Below are 10,000 nucleotides of genomic sequence, written 5' to 3' on the forward strand. Positions count from 1 at the left end.
CACACCCTCTGATATCCAGTCAAAGTGCTCTACTTTTAAGCTAAACTGCCGACCAACAAATTCTTCTACAATTTTAGAAGTTATAAAGTCATCCAGAAACTCTAGATGTCTTATAGATTACATTATATAGATTTCATCACAACTTTCTCTCGCTCTTTCTTCCTGTTTCTGTTGTACCTGTAATTCAAAGGGGCCAGCCTTGTCGCTCTGTGTCACGCTGAATATCCCCAAGAACTATGTTAAGGGTACATGTGTCTGTGGAGTACTTAGCCACTTGCATGTTAATTTCATGAGCGGGCTGTTCCATTGATCGGGTCAACTGGAACCCTCATCGTCATAACTGATGGAGTGCCATGATATAGATATGTGTGTGTGTGTGTGTGTGTGTGTGTGTGTGTGTGTGTGTGTGTGTGTGTGTGTGTGTGTGTGTGTGTGTGTGTGATCATCATCATTATCTCTTAACTTCTGTTTTCCAAGCAAGATGGAGAGCAGCACCAGGTTCCAGTCCGATCTGGCTTGGCTTTGATGGTTGGATGCCCTTCCTAATGCCAACCACTTTACTGAGTGTACTGGGTGCTTTTTTATGTAGACTGGTATGGGTGCATCTTACATGACCCAGCCTAGGCATTTTTCCATGGAGTAGCATGGCTGGTTTTTAGACACACACACACACACACACACACACACATTTACATATATATATATATATATATATACATCATGCATATATACATATACTTCATCATCATCATCATCATCATCATTTAATGTCCTTTTTCCATGCTGCCATGGATCAGACAGTTTGACAAGAGTTGGCCAGTTGCAGAGCTGCACCAGAACCCATTTGTCTGTTTTGGCGTGGTTTCTATGGTTGGATGCCCTTCCTAATGCCAACCACTTTACCAAGTATGTTTAGTGCTTTTTACATGACACTGGCACAAGTACCTCTTATGTGGCACTAGCATAAGTGCTTTCTACATAGCCTGGCATGAGTGCTTTTCATGTGGTCCAGAATTGGTGCTCTTTACATGGTGCCAACACCGGTGCTTTTTACACATACACACTCATACGTATGCATAACAACAGCGGTAGCAACAACAACAACAACTACACAAATTGAATGATAATATATAGAATTATATTAATAACCCACCGTATTAAATTCAGGTTTATTATGTATATCTCTATGGAAATAGGCTCAGTAACCAAAGTCTACATATTGGAAGAGGATGTGGTGAACACAATAAATAAATTAGGTTGAATGTAAACATTATTTTATATCAGAAAATTAATGCATACTGTGACATATAATAAATGCCACATGTTGAAATGACGGCAGACTGGGTTTCTTTAGGAAATAATGGAGGAAAGTGAAACATGTTGACAACAACATGCAAAAATACTCACACGTGAACAAGCATACATACATACATATATATACATCTGTGTGTGTGTGTATGTGTGTGTAATCTTTGTAGTTAATGCAAAATTACTTTTATTATAACATAACATTAATATATTCTTTTATTCTTTTACTTGTTTCAGTCATTTGACTGTGGCCATGCTGGAGCACCGCTTTTAGTTGAGCAAATCGACCTCAGGACTTATTCCTTGTAAGCCTAGTACTTATTCTTTCAGTCTCTTTTGCCAAACTGCTAAGTTACGGGGACATAAACACACCAGTGTCGGTTGTCAAGCAATGGTGGGAGAACAAACAGACATTCAAACATATACACACACACACACACACACACATTGTGTGAGTTTTTGTACTTGTGCCTACTTTATATATATATATATATATATATATATATATATATATATATATATATATATATATATATATATATATATATATATATATATATATATATATATATATATATATATTATATATATATATATATATATATATATATATATATATATAGTGGGCATATGTACAAAAACTCACACAATGTGTGTGAGTGGGGTTTGAATGTGTGTGAGGGCACTTTTCATTTAAAAATGAGACATTTAACCTTTACCTTTTTTTTTCATGATTACAGAACAGTGTCCCATTTATATTTATATCTCCATAACTACGCCGTCAAAATCTTCAACTTCATAATCACCAGCACCATTAGCAAACAGCAAGAGTTCAAATAATGTCAATAGCTTGATTTTACTTAATGTTTTGGTAACCATGAACAGAACAGAAAAAGAGATAATACAGTTTTCGTTGTATTTATTTATGGAAAATTATACTAGAGACTAAATTCCATACCCGCTTGCTATACATACATACATACATCAGTTAAATATATATGAACATGTCTAGATATGCAACTATATGCATGAGAATACATGCATAAAATAAAACATATAAATCTGCACATATACATACATACATACAAACATACAAAAATACCCTGTTGTTGATGTTGAAATTCCAAAGGAGCCTTGGATCTAGATTAGAAACTGTTTTTTTCTCTATTGGCAAGAAATCTTGAAATAAAACTGATACGAACGACATGGTTCCGGGTTCAGTCCCACAGCATGGCACCTTGGGCAAGTGTCTTCTACTATAGCCTCGGGCTGACTAAAGCCTTGTGAGTGGATTTGGTAGATGGAAACTGAAAGAAGCCTGTCATATATATGTATATATATATATATATATATATATATATATATATATATATATATATATATATATATATGTATGTGTGTGTGTATATGTTTGTGTGTCTGTGTTTGTCCTCCCAACATCGCTTGACAACCGATGCTGGTGTGTTTACGTCCCTGTAACTTAACGGTTCGGCTAAAGAGTCCGATAGAATCAGTATTAGGCTTACGAAGAATAAGTCCTGAGATCGATTAGTTTGACTAAAAAGCAGTGCTCCAGCATGGCCACAGTCAAATGACTGAAACAAGTAAGAGTAAAAGAGTACATACATGCATGCATACATAATACATACATTCATACATGCATGCATACATACATACATACATACATACATACATGCATACATACACATGCACACACACACACACACACACACACACACACGTGCATATTGGACCCATACTTTGAGGAGGTATAGAAACCCCATCAGCATTTAAGAAGCCCTAGTTTAAAGACACTAAAACTACAAAAGCTTTAATACAGAGAAAGTGAAGTTCAAACAGATTTGTTCATCAGCAGTAAAAAGAGGGTTTGTGTTCTGGGATTATTAAGGTTGTGGATCAGAAGTGTTTAGTGAGAAATGAAGACAAGTCTGTGAGCGTGGAGCTGATATTTTTTACCTTTTGCTTGTTTCAGTCATTAGACTGTGGCCATGCTGGAGCGCCACCGTCTAGGATTTTATTTGAATGAATGGACCACCTATCAAATCCATTATAGCTGCTGTTGCTGGCTGTTCAAGTGTGTGTTATTAAATGGAAAGATAGTTAGGTTGTGTGTGCGTGTGTGTACCCTTTTTTTTTTGACATCATGTGATGGTTGTTAATGAGCACCCTAATCATACAAATGAAGTTGTTCGTTTCCAGTTTTTCTGTGGAAATCATATCAGAGCGATGGACAAACATTACCTTGCCTGGCAACAGGCAAGAGTTGGTGACAGGAAGAGCATCCAGTCATAGAACATCTACCTAAAAATATTCCACCTGAGCCATGCAAGCATGGCAAAGTGGACATTAAATGATAATAATAATGACGATGATGATGGTGATGATGATGATATTGAGCATATATCCATGATAACATGATCCAACGTACCATTTTCATTTTAAAACAATAGGCTGTGTAGGGTTCGATTTCCAGCAGAATTGTGTGACCACATAGAAACTTCCACATTGTACCAAAGTCTTACAGCTGCACTGATTCATTCTCTCACACCGAGAGATATTGATTCTTATTTTCTTTTATAAACAAAGAATCGCTTACCTTAGATAGTTTGGAAAATGGCAACAGCTGACATTTTATACTGTTTGCATGTGTATGTGTGTATGTATTTATGTATGGATGCATATAGAGTTTTAGTCTTCTGTTGTAATTCCATTAGACCTTTGGCAAAATACCATGTTTGAGTAGAAGACCTATTAATGCCAAGTGAAATCATAGCCATGGCAGATACTGGTGTCACGCAACTGGTACCCGTGCTGGCAACACGTAAAATCACCCATTGCACTCTTGGGGTGGTTGGTGTTAGAAAGGGCATCTGGCTGTAGAAACCATGGTAAATCAGACTGGAGTCTGGTGCATCCTCTCAACCTACCAGCCCTGGTCAAACTGTTCAACCTATGCCAGCCTGGACAATGGGCGTTAACTGATGATGTTGATGATGATGATGATGATGATCTAGAATGATTGATAAGAATATTAAACTGACATATTTTACTGTCCTGAAGTTGATCACTTTGAGGTTTAAAGAACCATAACCAAATACCAAAAGGTATTTTGTCCAAGAGTATGATCCTCAGAACTTGATCGAGAATTACTTCAGTGACCAACCAACGATGAACAAATTCAAGCTGAATTGATATTTGTGACAGTACTATAGTTATTGCTTTTATAATTATTTGGAATGAGACAATTAGGTGCAGCTGTCTGGGTGCTGAAGATTTGACCAATTTCAGTAGTGGAGGCAAACACACACACACACACACACACACACACACACACACACACACACTTGCATGTGCATGCAAACACGCACACATATACACACACACACATGCACACTGACAAACACACATATACTCATATGCACACACACATGCACACAACACACACATGCACACAACACACACATGCACACTGACAAACACACATATACTCATATGCACACACACATGCACACAACACACACATACACACTTGCACACAAACACACATACACGCATGCACGCGCATGCAGAGGTGAAGAAGTATACACATACTGATGGAAAGAAAGAGAGAGGGGGAAGAGAGAGAGAGATTGCAATTTATTTATTGAACATGACTGGCAAACACTTTTGCTTCTCCTCATGTACAGAGAAAGATAGATGGATAGACAGATAATACAGAGATGAGGAATTACACGCATTATTTACATTTGACGGATATTTGTTAACACAACCTTTTGGTGTCTTGAGGAAATTTCGAACCTGGGTTCTCATTTTTTGATATTATTATTATTATTATTATTGATAGGAATATTAATTTATTATTATTCAGGTCACATGTGGGTTAGTACTTGGACATCTTCCTGGTGGGGCCAGAGTATAAAGGGTTGGTTTTAGTGGTGTTGATCCTAAATCCAAATTCTCAATGTATTCCATGTATATATTGGCTATTATTGGTGATAATGGTGAACCCATAGCTAAACCCTCTTCATGTCAATATATATCAGTGTCCATACTGAAGTAGGTAGTTTCTACACAGAAGGTCAACATTTCCATCAAGTTTCCTATTGGTATACTAGTGCGTTCTTTAAGATAGGTGTCGGTCACAGTTTTTCCTGAATCACTGATAGTGCTTCACCAGTTGGGACTTTGGTGAACAGACTTATCACGTCTAGACTCACCATCTGGTTGAATTCAATGGGAGTGTCCTTGATTAATTCTGTGAAGTCAGTGGAATTCTTCACATACGATGTTGGCTTTCCTGCTAATGGACTGATTATATCTATAAGGAAGCGGCTCAGTGGATGACATTCTGAACCTCTATCGCTCACTATGGGTCTTAATGGAATAACCATCCTTGTGAATCTTAGGAAGACCGTACATGTGTGGTAGTTTACTGTAGTGTTGAGTCAGTTGTCTGTACTTCATTGGTGTAAAGTGATCCTTGTTCTTGATCAAGATCTGTGACAACTTCCTCTCTGTTTTCAGAGTTGGGTCTTTCTTTACTTTGATGTAGCTACCATCACTTATGAGAGAGATAGATAGATGGATGGATGAAGGATGGATGGATGAATGAACGGATAGATAGATAGATAGAGAGGGGGGGGGGACAATAAGACAAACGAGAGAGAGAGACAAGCAAGAGAGAGTGAGAAAGTGGGTGGGAGAGAGAGACACACAGAAAGAATGATAGAAACAGTGAAACGTCTAATGTCAAATGAATCAGCATCAAATGAACAACAACAAACAGGTTGTACTGAAACAGCTGAGTCCAAACTCTCATATCTGTACTGGTGTAGATGAAATCAGCTAGTTTGGGACCATCCTTCATTAGGCTATATCCATGGGAGAATTTCAGCTTTCAAGCAAAGTGTAGTTTTAAATGTGATTGATTAGAATAGTGGTTGTCACTGTTCATTTACAATATCTTCCTTCTATCATGGATGAAAAGAAAAAGAACAAAAGTGTGTGTTTACTTTACAAGGTTAAACTCTAGTCAAAGGAGACAGATAGGTCTTCTCAACCAACTACTTCAGTTCTAGGGCCTCGTTTTTATTACCGAATCAGATATCTATTAACTCATGAACAATGCAGCTGCCATTGAATAAACATCAATGGCTGTAGAACAAGATAAACTCTCAGTTAATCAATTTAACTGATCCAGTTAAAAGTTCCTGGTTGAAGCCATTTAATTTTCCTAGCATTGTAAATATCTTCCAAAAAAAAAAAAAAGGTTAATTTCACTTCTCTTGTAAAAATCAGAACTCTTATTACCTTTGTAAATAAAAATAAAGAAATACAAAACAGTATAAACAAAGTTTTTTTGTTTTCCTTTTTCATACAATAAATGTTTGAACAAATTGTTTTGTGAAAGGAAAAAAATCAACAATGATTTCATACATAAGGTAGCAGGGCTGACATTTATAGAAGAGGAAGTGACGTGGTGATGTTCATGTCATACCACCATATACCAATGTTTAATTTTTCGACAATTCGTTTTATCGTCACATTTTTGTCTGACGTGCTAATGATTCTTCTAGCTCTCTACCTTCAAAATGATAATAATGATGATGATGATGATGATGATGATGGTGATGGTGATGATGGTAATGACGATGATGACGATGATAATGATGGTGATGATGATGACGATGACGATGATAATGATGGTGATGATAATGACGATGATAATGATGATGGTGACGATGATGAAATTACACATTACAAAGAAGAGTGCTCAATCAGTGCAGTGCACCTGTTTAAAATCTTGATTTGATTTAATGAGGGCTCACTCACTTGTCCAGTATCATTCATATATGAGCAAGCAAAAAATAACAACCCAGCTCATTTATCGTATCATGAGTTTAATATTAAGAAAACGGTCAAGGTGGCAAACTGACAGAATTGTTCAAGTGCTTTAGCAGCGTTTCGTCTGTCATTGTGTTCCGAGTTCAAATTCCCCAGCTGATACTATAATTGACCCCAGGACTTATTCTTTGTAAATCTAGTACTTATTTTATTAGCTTCTTTTGCTGAACCAGTAAGTTACAGGGACGTAAACACACCAACATTGGTTGTCTAGAGATGGTGGGGGTAGACAAACACAGACACAAACATATACATATATATATATATATATACGATGGTCTTCTTTCAGATTTTATTTACCAAATCCACTCACAAGGCTTTGGTTGGTCCAAGGCTATAGTAGAAAATGCTTGCCCAAGGTGCCATGCAATGGGACTGAACCCGGGACCATGTGGTTGGGAAGCAAGCTTCTTACCACACGCTAAAAACTGCAAAACTCTCCACTGATTTTCTTTTCCACCAACTTCAAAATAATTAAGGTGAAAGTTCAATTCCAAATGCAGGAAACTCTTGATTTAATAGACTTCTGATTTAACTGACCAAATATTGATGGATTCAAATTTTGGCCCAAGACCAGCCATTTTAGAGGAGAGGGTCAGTCAATTACATTGACCTTTGTGTTCAACTGGTTTTTATTTTATTGACCCAAAAAGGATGAAAGAGAAAAATTGTTTGTACAAGAAATATCGTTCTTCAGCAACTTTTGCAGTGAATATGAATAACATGAACGTGAATAATAATAATAATGCTTATTATTTACATTTGTAGCTTTGGCACAGAATGTGTCAAATATGTTATGAATGCAGAGCTTTTGAATAAACTAAACTTGGTGTCTCTTGAAATTCCTTTAGAAAATGTATGAATATTGGTTGTAAGGTCAAGTACCCATGTGTAAATATAAATATATTTTGGTAGTTTTGAATGAATATAAAACTATAACATTTGTGAAATTAGGCAGAGCAATTATTGTAGAAAATAGCATAATCTAGAACAATGAGTGAATCATTGTCAGCCGTGTATTGTACATATTACAAGTAATCAAATCTGTATAATATTTGGTGAGTGGTAAATATAATTTTCTTATTGTCCTGTTGTTTTGGTATTTTTATTTGTATCTTCACATTCTTGTTAGCAACATTCATGTTCATTTTTCAATAATACCTCCAATTGGAAAAATCAAATATTCATACATACAAACCAAAATATTGTAATTATCACAAAGTTTAGTAAAACACCCATCATTATTTACAGCCTGGGTACTCTTGTAATACTATATTGTGTTAGAATTATGGTCACAGCAAAATACTCCTTTGCTCTCCTGAAAAAGAGATGGGAATGTTACATTATATCTTTTCTCTTCAATTTGATCCAGTCAGGAGACTGTGGCCATGCTGGGGCACTGCCTTGAAGAGCTTTTACTTGAATGAATTGATCCCAGGACTTTTTTTTAAAGCCTGGTATTTATTTTATCAGTCTCTTTTGCTGAACTACTAAGTTACGGGGACGTAAACACACAAACACTGGTTGGGGGACAAACACAGACACAAAAACACACACACACATATGACAGGCTTCTTTCAGTTTCTGTCAATCAGATCAACTCACAAGGTTTTGGATGCCACAAGGCTATAGTGAAAGGTACTTGCCCAAGGTGCCATGCTGTGGGACAGAACCTCAAACAATGTGGTTGGGAAGCAAACTTCTTACCATACAGCCACAATTTAATAAATCTATGTTCACAAGTGTATTTTTTACATTAAAAACAATAAAACAATCACCACTAGGTTACTGCCTAATTATCAAACTTTTAGCATTAACAGACACACTTCCATCCTAATAGTTTACTGAGCTTATGTCTGATGAGAGATATTTCATAAAACAATAAACAAGTAAAACGAAACGTAATTATAATGAACTGATAAAGTGTTGTTTATAACCAGCTCTGACCTACTCTAAGCTGTGAATCAAGGATACAAAAAACAAGATGTCAAAGGAAAACTTCGATAAACGGCTGATATGAATTTTTTCATTGTTTTATTTAAATTATTGAATGAAATATGAATGTTTTCAAGTACATTTAACAGCATTATAGCAATTGCATTGTCATTGTGTACAAATCATGTATTTTCAGTTAATAAGCTACTTAAAATATTATTTGTTTAATTACCCTATTATTTATTTGTGATATTTAAATTAAATGTGACACTGTTTCTTGCAATTCCTTTTCTCAGCCAGAATTTTGACTTTAATTCACTTCATCTGTATCACATCAATTTCTATTTAACTTTCATGGAACCACTTCAACTATCATTGATTTTTTTTTTCTAAAATAAACTGTATGCAGTCTATTACATCATTCCTCGATTATCACAGGGGTTTGGTTAAAAACAGAAAGCACTGTGATAAACAAATCATCTCTTCGCACTTAGTAAATGGAACAAATGGGAGATTCATTGACATCAAGCATGTGGCCCACAGCAGCAAAGTTTCCCATCAGGTATTTCCTCAATCTCTTCTACCTTTCCCTTTAGAGAATGTATTTGACTACATCAGAGGTTCTCAGCATGGGTGGTATCAGCCCAAGGGGGTGCTGGGCATGTCAAAGGGACATTAGGCTTTAGGGAGCAGTGAGCAGGTGGTGGGGGAACATAATTAACATACTATATTTCACCTATACTAGTAATTGTATTAACCTAAAATAAAATGAGATCTCATCAGTCACAGGGAAGGTGTTAACTTGCAATGTATTCTTTTATTCTTTTACTTG

Source organism: Octopus bimaculoides, chromosome 9 (assembly GCF_046866305.1).
Source record: "Octopus bimaculoides isolate indiv1 chromosome 9, ASM4686630v1, whole genome shotgun sequence".
Taxonomy (NCBI): Eukaryota; Metazoa; Mollusca; class Cephalopoda; order Octopoda; family Octopodidae; genus Octopus; species Octopus bimaculoides.